This window comes from Candoia aspera, chromosome 13, assembly GCF_035149785.1.
Source record: "Candoia aspera isolate rCanAsp1 chromosome 13, rCanAsp1.hap2, whole genome shotgun sequence".
Taxonomy (NCBI): Eukaryota; Metazoa; Chordata; class Lepidosauria; order Squamata; family Boidae; genus Candoia; species Candoia aspera.
The window spans coordinates 17,395,389-17,408,841 of NC_086165.1; the positions used below are offsets into that span (position 1 = coordinate 17,395,389).

A 13,453-nucleotide genomic window follows, 5' to 3' on the forward strand; every position below is an offset into this window, starting at 1 on the left:
ACAACACCACGTGCAACCTTTTAAAGCAGCCATGCCTTTTTCTGGGACTGCACACAGAAGCACCTTTGGGGGGATCAAATCTGAAGTACTATATTGTGAAGTACTGTATTGTCCTGATGATAAGACCCTCAACCATCCATCTAGTCTGTGAGAATAATGCCTTATCTTAATTACACAGTGGAATATGTGGGGTTGAAAGTCATCAACTTTTTCCAATAGGGGATGGTAGACAATGTCACAGACCAGAGTAGTTCTTGTTCACTAATCTGAACAAATGTGCTGCTTCCAATTTGAACCATGCCTGGTTCTGTGAACCACGGGATGGTTGGTTAGGTAACTGTTTTTAACCACCATTTCATCCTTTCCTGCTAAAACTGATAAAGATGCCCTCAGATCAAGGCTGACTTCTTGTGGCTGAGGTTTTCTTGGCCATAGGATGGAGGTGGCTTGCTATTGTCTTCTTTCATAAAAAAAATTGACATCCCAGTCTTTGCCCTGGGATTTTCTGAGCTGGTGGTTTCCCACTGAGTTACAAGCAACCTCCTGAGTTACTTGCTTACCTCCTGAGATTACCCAGGGTTAGCTAAAACTACCATCTGCTGTAGTGAGAAAAGATGTGATGACTACAAGTTAAGCTTAACTCCTGGGGAGCACATGGACACAACCAAGTACTTTGGGGGCAATAATGTAGCCAGTGGCTGCTAGTGCCTTCTTTTCGGGTGCCTCTTAACTTCCCTATCTAACCTATGTAAACTACTTATCCAAGTACCCACCCAAGTACTAACTTGATCTCTCTTCCAAGTGATAATCAGGCCTAATCCTGCTCAATTTACACGCTCAGGAAAAATCTGCCAAGGACTCACCCAGTTGAGATTAATGTTTCCTTTGAATCAAGATCAATTTCTGGCAAGTACCTGGGCACATCCATCAATTTCCATGGCAGTGTCTCAGCACAGTTTGCCATTGTGATCTTCTGGGATGTTCTTGACTTTCTAGCCTAGCCAAACTGAACTTACAATATTGCAGTAGAATATTGTATTCTTTGGCCCAGTCCATCAGCAAGCCTTTCGGCGCATGATTTTCTGTGGTCATAAAAGGGCAATGTACCAGGAATCTGTTCTCTACACACAAAAACAAACTTAACTTTACAGAATGGACAGAATAAGTGTCATGAGTACTGATGGTGAGCAGGACAGGGGCCCCTTCCTGCTCACCATCAGTACTCATGACAATAAGTCTAGGTAACTCCATAGCTTGCATGTTGTCTTTATACCATCCTGAGCTGCAGATACTTCCCTAAGACAACAAGAAGCGTTTTTCCCCCCCTGTGAATTTGCTTTGGGTGACCTTCTGTTCCTTCATTTTCATGCCCCCTCATTTGTGGATAATTGTGATAGGATGTACATTGAAATGCTAGAACACTACCATACAGCTATCTGTAGGTGGGTGGAGAGATACAAAGTGCTTGGTTCTGAATCTGGTGGGATGCTACAAACCTCCCACCTGGAATTCCCTATGTAAGGACTTGTGAAAGAAGACAGTTAAATCAACAGCAGCAGATCACATTTCTGTGCATATTTCCCAAAAAGAGAAGTTCCTGTAGGTGGCAATATACAATCAAGAATGGCAGAAACTATTTTTCCCCACCCTTCTGTTTTCTTCCTTTCATCTAGCTTACACCATCCCTTGCTCACCTCATTTATTCAAAGTTGCTGTTGTTAGTATTATTATTAGTATTATTTTAGTCCAACCCACTTCACAGACTTGTGGGGAAAATAAGAGGCAGGAGCATTATGTATTGCCACCTTGAGTTGTACAAAATAAATGCTGGATATTTTTACTGTTGTTATTGCTGTTATTCAAAATGCAGGAAGTTTGGGGTCAAAAGGGATGACAGGGAGAACTGGAATCCCCCCCCCCCGCCCCACACTCTCATCAAGAGAGCAGAGACTAATTCTCCATTCTTTTCCTGTAATGTCCTCCAGCCAGGGCTATTCTGAAGAACATAGAGTCTAATGCATTAGAAAACTTAAACATCAAAATGCTAGCTTCTGGCTGCAATTCACAGAAAATAACCATGAAATGATGTTGGAGTGGGATATCCACAGAGCTGTGAGCGCAGTGCCAAGGACGTGAGGCATAATTTTGCCTCCCCACCCTCCAATTTTGTAAAAGGGATCCAGATTCTAGCAGAGTGAGAGGTCACCTCTTTTGTGGGTATACACGGAATGATTCCTATTGGCCGAATGTAGCAGAAGTGAATACAAGATCAGAACACTGGAACAGCATAAACACTTTAGGAAATAATTTCCTGGGTGTGATATGTTCTAGCTGGGGAACTGGCAAGCATTAATGGATTTGCTAAAATTTAGAAACCTCCTAATTCCTCAGCTCCCCCACCCTGAATGGTAATTGCTCTACTCTTTCTTTCTACTTTAAAAATTGTAGATACAACATCTTAACCCAACTTCATCAGTTCCCCAGCCCACTGGAAACTGATGGGGAAGAAGATTCCCAGCATAGAATATTTGGAGGGGTTGCAGTAGCATTAGACAAGAAAGCAGCCAAGGCAGCATTGAATAAGATAAAAATCTGAATATAGAACTGGCAATGTGGGTACTTATTCACAGTATTCAATTGTCATTGTTAAGTGACAATAGAGATCTACTGTACTAATGAATCCATTCAAGAATGTGAGATCTAATAAAGTACACTATGTACCATGCTTGGTACTTGGAAAAAGAATTGCATAACCAGAATACAACTACAAGTAAAATTCAGGATGGAGTGGTGGAACCTAGATGTTGCCTCTCAGATATTTTGAACTTCACCTCCCATAATTTGCAGCTAGAGCATAGCCAGTGGGTGGATTTAGGCTTGCTCTAGTAAAGGAAGGATTGAATTCTTTGCTTTGCAGTTCGGTTTCTGTCCCAAAGTCTCAGTGGATGCTGCTATTTTAATGAGTTCCTTAACTTCCTTACTGTGAACCCCTATTCTTTGCACAATGTGTAATTTGTGGAATCTGCTGCTACCAGATACAGTGATGCTTACTAGCTTCCTACTGATCAAGTGGGTCCAGGGGTTAGTGGTGGGTCTTCATAGCAGTATTGAGTCTGAATGTAATAATGGAAGATAGGCTTTATTTTTCAGTGTTGATTCCTGCCAACTGCCTGGACAAGTCCCTGCAGCTTTCTTGGCAAGATTTTGGAAGTGGTTTGCTATTGCCTGCTTCCTAGGGCTGAGAGAGCGGGACTGGCCCAAGGTCACCCAGCTGGCTTTGTGCCTAAGGCAGGACTAGAACTCGCAGTCTCCTGGTTTCTAGCTTGACCGCTACTTATTAGGGATTAAGAAATAAGTTGGAAGACCTTGTGTTTGCGAAAATTGATATCCATGCTAGGTTGAGTTTGTATTTTTTTAAAAACACTTTAGCCTGCAAAAGAGATTTTTGGTTTTCTTATTCCTCTGAAAATAACTTTTACATTTCTGTTTTACATTCTTTGTTACAATCTGCAATCCATACATGTTTTCAATTTCCTCTGTTCGAGCCCAAGTCTTACAAGGGGGCTGTTGCTAATGTTGTTTTCTGTTACCTATCTTTCCATCACTTTAAAGCCTCCTTGGCTGCCCACACTTCTGAAACTTTTCATAGGAGGAGTTTCTTATGGGTACCCTCCTTGGCAATGGAAATGATGTAGAGGAAGCCAGGGAGGCTTCAGTCAGCTGGAGAAAGGATCGTATAGTGAAAAAAAAAAAAATGCCTGCCTTGTTGAGCAAGTGCAGGAATTCCACATGCAATCCCTGAGAATTTCACCAAAATTCTCTTTGTCTTTGAAAAAGACTACCAGAGCAAGATCTCTTATATATATATACTGTATCTTCCACCACACTTCAGCTATGCTAGCTGCTCACACTTTCCAATCTGAAAAACCAACCAACCAACCAACCAACAAAAAACCCTGCACTGGAGGATGTACCCTCTTGATGCTTCCCTTGAGACTGAATGGAATCTGGGATGCCTGGAAGTCTGCAGAACATTTTCAAGAGAAGTGCAAAATGGAAATGCAGGATATCTACACATACATCCTGGCCATCTCAAAACCAAATCAGGCAAGATTATTCCATCTATGTGAATGTCTCAGATTTTCTCCTCCTTGACTGACATTTCAGAAGGAACCTTTTCAACAGACAGACAGACAGACAGATAGAAACTTTATTTCAATCATTGACCAATGAAACTGCATTCAGTAACACAAACAAGACAAAGTTAACTCCTAACATCACTGACTACTGGCAACCTTTGTGGGTGAATTTTGCTACTTTTAGAGAGAGAGATTTATCCTGATTATCTAACAAATAATGCAAATAGAAATTATTGGAGTGCCCCAGAAATTTAAATAAAAATGTGGTAATCGGCTGGTGGCAAATTTCCCTTTAGATCCGTCAGTAGAAAAGAACGTGGGCTGTGGTTTCTATAGCACCCATGTCACAGGGGCAGTGTTGAGTTTCATAAAGGAATTCAACTATTAAGAGCGACATGTTTTATAGCATTCACTGGGTGAGTCTCCCTCAATCCTTAGCAAAAGAAGTTTTAAATAGAAATTTAAGGACTTAAAAAAATACTTTTTGAATAAACAGAAAAGGGTGTTTAGAATGTTGATTTTGAAAAGTTACAAATGGATTAAGGGTCCAGATGGATTTGAAATAAGATTTTGAAATTAATTATAAGAGTCCTTCCTGTGGGAAAATGCTGTTGTCTTGAATTCTAAAAAAACCAAAAACATGGTAGGATGAGACTTTGAAGGCTGGACACTGGAGGGAACCAGAAGGAACTAAATATTAAAGAAGAATACTTAAACTTGACTTACTAATACAGAATGAAGCAAAATACTTTAACATTGGTATTGAAGGATATTTGTGAACAATGGACTCAGAAGTTAATTTTAAGAATGTCTGCCATTATAGATAAACTGTGTTTAAAAGATGTTATGGAAGAGGAACAAGTTTTACCAGACAAGACTGAGACTGATCTGAAAGTGGATTTAGAAATGTCAGGCTACAAGAATGATATGGAAAAAGATGTTACGCTGGATATACAAATGGAACCAGCTGATGTCTTAATAATTAAAAGGGATATACAAATAACAAACCAGAAGAGTAACTTGGATAACTTTCCTATACTGGATTTACAAAAGAGATCTGTTGAGGTTTCTAAGGATTTTGTGAGAAGGGACAAAGAAAAAATGGAAAGAAATCAAGTTCTAGGATATTATTTGAAGGGATTAAAGATCAAGATTGTTAAAGGTAAAAGGAAGGAATATAAAGTTGGTTTATTTGATCAAGGTTAAAATATATCCCTGGTAGTCCTTAATGGACCTTTGCTGACCAAGACTGAACAATGGCACTTTAAGGATTTCTTTATAGATGGGAAAAAGAGATAATTTGTTGTATTTTAAGAGAAAGTGATAAGTTACAAAAATTGTTTATATTGTTGCAATGAAGGGGGAAGTCATTTCTTTATATATTTCTTTTCTTTTTCTTTACTATATTGTTATTTTTTTCTTTTCTATTTTTCTTTCTTTTCTGCACTTCCTGTTTTTTTCCTTTTACTCTTTTCTTTTTTTTGTATGTATTAATTTTTATGTTTTTAATTGTACTGTTTAAAAATGATTATTAAAAAAAAAGAACTGGCAGGGAAAAAATGCAGAAGATTTTTTTCTGCATGTATGTGCTGGGATGCATAGCCAAGATGACTGTGGTCCTTTCTGAGTCACCTTTCTGACGCAGACTAATAGCATCAGAATACTAGAGCGTCTACCCTTTATTCAGCATTTCAGCATGGGCTTTTGTAGTTTTTCTTGGTCAGTAGCAGAATGAATTTCTTATAAAATTCCAGGTCCAATATTTGCTACAACCTGTTGTCAGGAAAAGAGAAACAATAGTTTGTGTTAAGATGAGGTATCTGGGTAAAGATTAGATTCTTTCGCCACCTGGATTCTTTATTTTTATCTTTATTTATCTTATTTATTATTGTATTTTTATACTGTGTATTTTATGGTGGTTGTTTTTAATTGGTTGTTATAAACCGCCCAGAGTCCCCCGATGGGAGGAGATGGGCGGGGACAAATTAGATAAACAAATAAATATTTTTCCAAGGCTGGTTTATTCATTTGGTTTTTATCAACAGCACCCAAAGGGCGTAGACCCATATGCATAATTCAGTTATTAAATGTCCTTAAAACTTCTAAATGGGACTGTATATAAATATGTTAAACAGCAATGGCAATTACACAGCCACACTCACACATATGCACATGCACACTTTCCAAAAATAAACTTCTTTTATGACATCAAGTATTTTCTTAGGCCAAAGAGGCATTAAAATGAGTGCTGCTTGGTGGTGCTAATTGTCATCATATCCAAAAAGATCAAAATTCTGCCAAAGTGTTTCATTATCACTTTGGCCACTTGTGTAATTTAAAAGGGAAAGGAGAAGCTTAAGAAAAAATATGTTACAAGCAACCTGATGGGTGGTAAAACTTTATTTTATCTATTTGTCAAGCAACATTTTGATACCTTTGAGTCCAGCTAGTTCTACTTTTGCTTTACTGTTCAGGGGCACTGGACTACAGCTCCCATCATCTCCAACTGGAGTGCCCAGAAATCTCAGTTTTGGTTTGCATGCTGGTTCCAAAATGTGAAATTAGAAGGATGCACCTTTTGCTTAACTGAGCAGGTTAGACAAAATTGCAAAGAAACATGCATATGTTTGGAAAAATGTGCCTCCAAAGTGTGCAAATATTCTGGCTCACTTTAAATCAAATCCCAAGTTGGATGCTCCAAATTTGACAGCTTCTGGAAAGTGAGCAACTGAAATTAACACGTTTGGAAAAAGGAGAAATTTTAGAGAACCTGAAATTGAGAGATTTATTTCCCCATAAGGGGGCAAAGGAACATGACCCCAGAACTTTCTACTTTTGTCAACACATGACAGGGTCCAGCTGTGTTCCTTTTTCTTTCATTGTTAAGGAGGTGTGAAATAGCAGCCTTCTAATTCATTTTTTTCATTTCAAGGGGGTTGTTGATAGGTGTTTTTAAACCTTTGCTGTTGAGATCACGTTATTCTAGCAAAAAAGATAGGCCAGGAAATGAGAATTTAAATATTTGGAGCTCAGAAAAGTCATCGTTTAATCATTGGGCTTATCTTTGCACTGTGTTTTGGCATTAGCTTTATAGGTGGGTTTCCCAGCAAACCAGAACAGTTAGACTAATTCACAAGGTCGCACAAAGAGTGGAAGAACCCTTGTTTTGTCCCATGGAACTGGCCATTATTTTTGGTTTGCTTTCTAGCAAGTGGTGTTCTGGTTTTTTGCTGGGCCTAAACAGCTGTCACTATCTCTTTCATGGAAACTTTGAACAGATGTCTAACACAGTTGCTCAAAGGAGGGACGGTTGCAAGAGATTTTTTTTTTTTTGGTCGTCTCTAAGTAGTGAAAGCTAGACCTATACATACAGAGGCATTCTGTTCAGCCTCACACTGACAGCTTCTTCTTCCTCCTGTACCACACGGCGTGTTACCTCACCGGGCTGTTCCATCATGCCCAGTGTTTCATCTGTACATAAAAATTAAAAATTCAAGCAAAAATCTGGCCTGCATGAAAAAGAGGCCCCTCTTGGGCATATGGTTCATTATGCACATTTATTTAATTACTAAAACACTCGAGATGGTTCTCTCGCTCATGCCTGCCCTTGCTTTCAACTTGCAGAGTTAGATCTGTTCTTTAGCATGGAATGTTTGAGACAGCCAAGAAGGGGTGAGCCTTTGCTTTTTCATAAAACTAGTTGCGGTGTTTATTTTCTTTTCTTTTTCTTTTAAATCACCTTGGAAGCATCTTTCTTGGAGGGAGGGAGTTTATGGGAGGGAGATCTGTTTCCTGTACATTCCTATGTATTACACCAGGGAATCAGGAGTCTTTTCAGACCCTGTGGGCTATTGTCCGCTTTCAAGTGATAGGTTGTCCCCCAATCTTGTGAGATAAAGTCACCCTCCAATCTTGTGATATTATCAAGTCCTGAGAGACTGCAGCAGTTCAGCTTCATCCATGAGATTTAACATGAGAATCTTGAAATTCTAGGCGATGTTGGCTTTCTTGCAAGATCTCACGTGAAAATACTGGTTTCTTGGGGGGACTAGCAATTCTCTCAAGGTTTTGCCTGCTCATACCTGTTGGACCACTTTCTGAGAAGGAGATGTTGCAGGGGCTTGTATCTTTTTGCCTCTTACGGAGAATAATGGCTCAAAGATGGCTTTGATCAAGCCAGAACTGCTGATTGCAAAAGGTTTGACAGTCTCATTTCTTCCCTTTCCTGTTTCTCCTTCAATATCTGTTTGGCTCAGAAGAATCAGGAAGGAGCAACTGTATTAGTAGCTATTGAGCGTTGTAGAACATTGTTGATCTGTATTATAAAGAAGCTATGAAGTTACAGGTAACTTCGATTGAACGCAAGCTAAGATAAATAAGAAAGTGGCCAGGACAGGATCCTTATCCCACCTGATTCAAAGAATGAGAGAGCCAAAAGAGAGAATTAAAGCCACCAAATCCAACCCCCATTCAGTGCAGGAATCCAAATTAAACCATCCCAGACAGATGACTCTCTAAGCCTCTAGCTGAACATCTTCAAGAAAGTCCACCACCTCTCTTGGTCATTGTTCTATTGTTGAACGGCTCTTACTGTTAGGACTTTTTATCATTTGGATTCTATTTTCCTGTAATTTAAGACCTTTATTTTCTAACATGTGTCTTTCACTCCAGAATGAAAAAGGACAAGTCTTGATCTTCTTCTACATGGCATTCTTTCAGGTATTTGAAGAATGCTGACATGTCCATCCTTGGTGTCCTCTTCTCCAGGATAACCATTTCCAGTCTTACTTGACAGAAATTTAATTTCTAATTCTTGATCTTCCTTCTTGCCCTTTTCTGCAACTGTTCCAGTTTGCCTGAATCTTTTGAATTCTTTGAATTAAAAATAGTAAGTGTACATTTGACCACCAACAGCATCAACCTTATTTCCAGAAAGTATCTGGTTATTACCTGGGCTCAATAAAGCAAAATAGAAATAATGTGTGACTGGAGCTCACTATTTTGTTTAGAAGGGTTCCGCCTGTCCAGGAAAAAATGTCAAAGATAAGTTGTGGTGATAGGGCATATCCAGATGATAGAGAACCAGCCTGACTTTATTAAATGGATGTGTTACTGCAGGTTACGTTTGCCATTTTGTGAATCAGGAAAACCATGCTCGAATGGTGGCCATTTGGTGAGAGTTCCCAGGCCATGGTCTCAACATTTTCATATATGACCATTGGCACATACTTGGCTTGAACAAAAGGGCGAGGTAGGCATTGCCTGCTGCCCTGGCTATTGGAAGGTATCTGAGCCAGATGAGCAGTATCTGTCTCTGATAAAGCCACTTCCGGTATATCAAAGACTTTATTTATTTTTTTGGTAAATTTATATAGCCGCCCATCTCACCTGCGTGACTCTGGGCAGCGTACATTGTTCAAAAACACAGGAACAATCAGGCCTGCAACTAGGGTCTGTGTCACCCGGGGCAAACATGGATTCAGCGCCCACTTTGGTGCCCCCCAGTGCTCATTTTGGCGCCCCCCCAGCGCGGTGCCTGGGGCACATGCCCTGGTTGCCCCGCCCCCCCGTTTCGGCCCTGAGAACAATGCAACAAAATAACCGAAACCGTAACCACAAAAATCATTAAAAACCATTAAAAAACCATTAAAAATAACTTAATCTGTGGGACAATGTGCTCCATTTCCCTGGCAATACGCCACTTCGTACCCACGTTACCAGATCCCCAGGCCGTATGGTCAAGCCACGTTTTCAGGCCCTTCCAGAAGGCCAGCAAGGTTGGGGCCAACCTGACTTCAAGGGGAATGATGTTCCAAAGGGAACAAGTGGTATTTATTCCACGCTAAAAAGAATGTCCCATTCTGCAGAGAACAAGAACAAAGCATGAATACAAGTGTTCATGTCACTTTATTTTGCAAAGAGCTGTTTGGCAGTGTTAATCAATACAGAATGTGCTTTGGAGACATATTGCCTAATGCGAGGGTATCCCTTCTTCCTTTAACAACATCATTGTTGCAGTTATCGTCATCAGCAACAGCAACAATTGAGTTTCCTGGGAAAGGACATATATTTGTATTCCATTCTGCACTCAAGGCATAGATAGATGTGTTTTTTGTTCACCTTTCGGACTTTTAGATGGGGAGCGGGGTGGGCGCTGTGACTGGCCCAAGACAAACTCGCATTCATTCTGTGCTACGGCTGGGTTTTCACATGGCTCTGAAAACCTGTCCTCATGTCACACTTCAATGGGTGGTTGTTCAGTTGTTCCCTGCCATGGGCATTTTCCCAAACTCTCAAGGGTCTGGAGGATGTGAAGTTGCCTACAGCATCTTGAACAGCCTGTTTTTCTACATGGCATCAACTTTTTAAGATAGGGGCTCCTGGGATAGTAAGATTTAACTTCGGATTTCTAGGCAAAGTGCTAATGGTTGTTTGGAGATAACCACCTAGTATCAAAAGGCACGTACATGACATGTGCCTTAAGTACAACAGACGTGCTTTGGCTTTTGCCTTTAATTTTTTTTTAAAAGCACAAATGGCTGCTTTAAATCCCTTTATTCCATGGCCGTTTTCAGATGGTTTTGTGCTTGGAAAGCGAATGACCTGAGGGATTCAGGGCAATTTTATTGCCTAGTCATGCTGTTGGTAGCATTATGGGCTCTCCTGGTTGCCCACCCTTCTTGTTAATTTAGAAATGGAGATACATTTAAAATGCCATCTGATTATTTTAGTGCATTCTGTAAGGCAGGCATTATGGGTCAATAAAAATGGTAACTGTTTAAATCTCCTGTGGATTTGGGGTGGTAGCACATATGTAAAGCTCGTCCCCCCTTCTGACTGTGGCCCTTTATATTTTACATGCTGCTGTACAATTAAAGAGTGATTTTCTTCTATGGCACTACAAGAACAGTGGGTCAGCTTGGCTCAAACCTGGAGTGGGTGGGTTGGAAATGATCCATGCTTAGAATGACCTCAGGGTAGGAAAAATGTTACCAACAGACAAGCCATTTCATGTTGAAATAGCAATTCAGGAATGGAAGGATTGCACATGTAGTGCTACAGTTGGAAAATCAGGCCTTTAGGAAGCTTTGGATCAAGGAAAAATGACGTGCTTAAACAATTGACTCTGGAAGAGATCCGATGGGAATGAATGCTAGGAAGTTATTTCAGGGACAGACTTCTATATTTGCCCCCCTGGATTCTAGTACAGGTAGTCCTTGTTTAGTGACTGCCTTGTTTAGCAACTGTTTGCAGTTACGACAGTGACGAAAAAGTAACTTTGCGACCAATCCTCGCATTTACGACCTTCGCAGGTCTGTAAAGCAAAGGAAAGCTGAGGGAAGATAGTTAGCACAGTCGCAGTTTCACTTAGCAACCTCTTCGCTTAACGGCCGAGCTGCCAGTCCCAAATTGTGGTCACTAAATGAGGTCTACCTGTATCACTATCTGCAATCCTTTTTTTTTTTTCAACATTACGTTTGAATCAGGGGTGTCCGCAGTGAGTGGGTCAGAAGAATCCAGATGGTGGCCACAATCAGGCACACAAAGTCTGCCCCTTTTTACGTCTGTCCCAAAGGGGGCGGGGCACCAATCACGCGGTTGCGGCTGCCATATGGACTTTTCTGACCCCCTCCCTATGGACACCCAGGTAAGAATTATTATGCCAGGTCAGATTGGCAAGCAGCTGTAGCAGGAGGAATCAGTCCCTCAACTCCGTTCTAAAACTTGCAAGGGGTTGCTGGTATCTCACTGGGCAGTGCCCTTTTTCACGGCCCAGGTGGGAAGGCAAGAGAAACCACATGGTGGGCGGTGGCTTGCATTCAGTCCTTTCTCTGGAACAGAGCTGAGTAGTTGGCCCTTTCAGGCTCTGAGTTACTCTTGAGGCTCTGATGCTTAAAGAGTAGTTCAGAGTTCTTCCCTCTTAGGCACTCCCCAAAACAGGTTTCTTGGGGAGCTTTTGGTCTTTGGCCAAAAGTTGTCAATCTCTGCTCAGCAATCAGCATGAATGGTGGTGAGAAACCCCACGCTAATAGTGAAAGTGGGACTTTTCTCTCAAAGCGGCCATGCCCTTGCATCAAAGGGGGGACAGCTGCTCTCTGATGTTGCCTGATCTTGAGCAAAAGAAGCAGGGTCTTGGTTAATCCTTGGATGGGCCACCACTAGGAAGCAGTGGGAAGCTGCTTCTGTATTACTGCCAAGAAAATTTTTGCATCTTTCTCTTGCTCCCTTCCATGCGCTTACAGTAGGAGCTGAGCTCTACTTGAGGGTGACTTTACCACATGCTTGCTTAATCTTGGCTGTTGAATCTCAGCCCCAAAGGAGAAATAGTTACGCATGAAATGGCACATGCACAGACCACCAGAGTCTGGGGGGCCTTGAAAGGACACGGTGACTTCAGCATTCTGAGAATGGGTGCTTTGCTTGCACTAATACCCTTTGCAAAGATGCCCGTCTCAAATACTTTGCACAGCCTTTGCCAAAATAATAACTAGTTCTAACTTTAAAATGTCATTGTGTTCCTCTTGATCTGTTACTTCCCATTTGGACTCTCCACTTTCTCAACCAAGCATATGAGGCTTCCTTGATAACACTCCCTCTCAATGGAACTTTCCCCTGTCAGGTGAACTTGGAATAGGATAATCTGTTTTCTTTTTAAGTTGGAAAACTCTGCAAAGGGGAAAAGTGAAATTTGGCTAAACTAGAACTCTCAGTTTGGGCTCAGGTGCAGCTACTTGGAGACAGACATTGAAGAGATGGGCAGGTGTGAATTGGCAGGATTGGATGGTCTTTTGATGGGCAAGGACCAAGCTTTACATCTGGGGAGGCACACACAGGAAGGGCTAAGTTTAGGGAGTTTCCTTCTGTTCCTTCTTTAATTAGTTAATAGCTGTAGTATTATTTCCTTCAATTTTTCTTTCTTTCTTGATTGTATAGTTTTAGTAAATAACATTATTACTTTACTATCGTTTATTTTTGATGTTATGTAAATATATTGAGAGCTCTTCCACCAAAGTCAAATTCCTTGTATGTCTAATCATACTTGGCCAATAAAGCTGTGCTGTTCTGTTCTGTTCTGTTCTGTTCTGTTCTGTTCTGTTCTGTTCTGTTCTGTTCTGTTCTGTTCTGTTCCGTTCCATTGCAATGGTAATGCCTATTCTAGGCCTTACACAGCAGTTTTCATTCATTTCCCATCTCAACACAAGGAACTGTACCCGTGGTTTTCAACACTCCTGCTCCAAGCAAGTTCTCAAAGTCACCGAAAGGGCAGTTGAGGGTTGCATGCAGATCGCCCATCAGATTTTGGATCTCTAGCA

The 13,453-nt window shown here is 40.9% G+C and overlaps 1 protein-coding gene across 1 annotated transcript in view; it reads left to right on the forward strand.

Moving 5' to 3' along the window:
• Positions 1-13,453, forward strand: part of MCTP2 (multiple C2 and transmembrane domain containing 2) — a 151,077-nt gene that overhangs the window by 107,901 nt on the left and 29,723 nt on the right. The gene's annotated exons all lie outside the window — the stretch shown is intronic.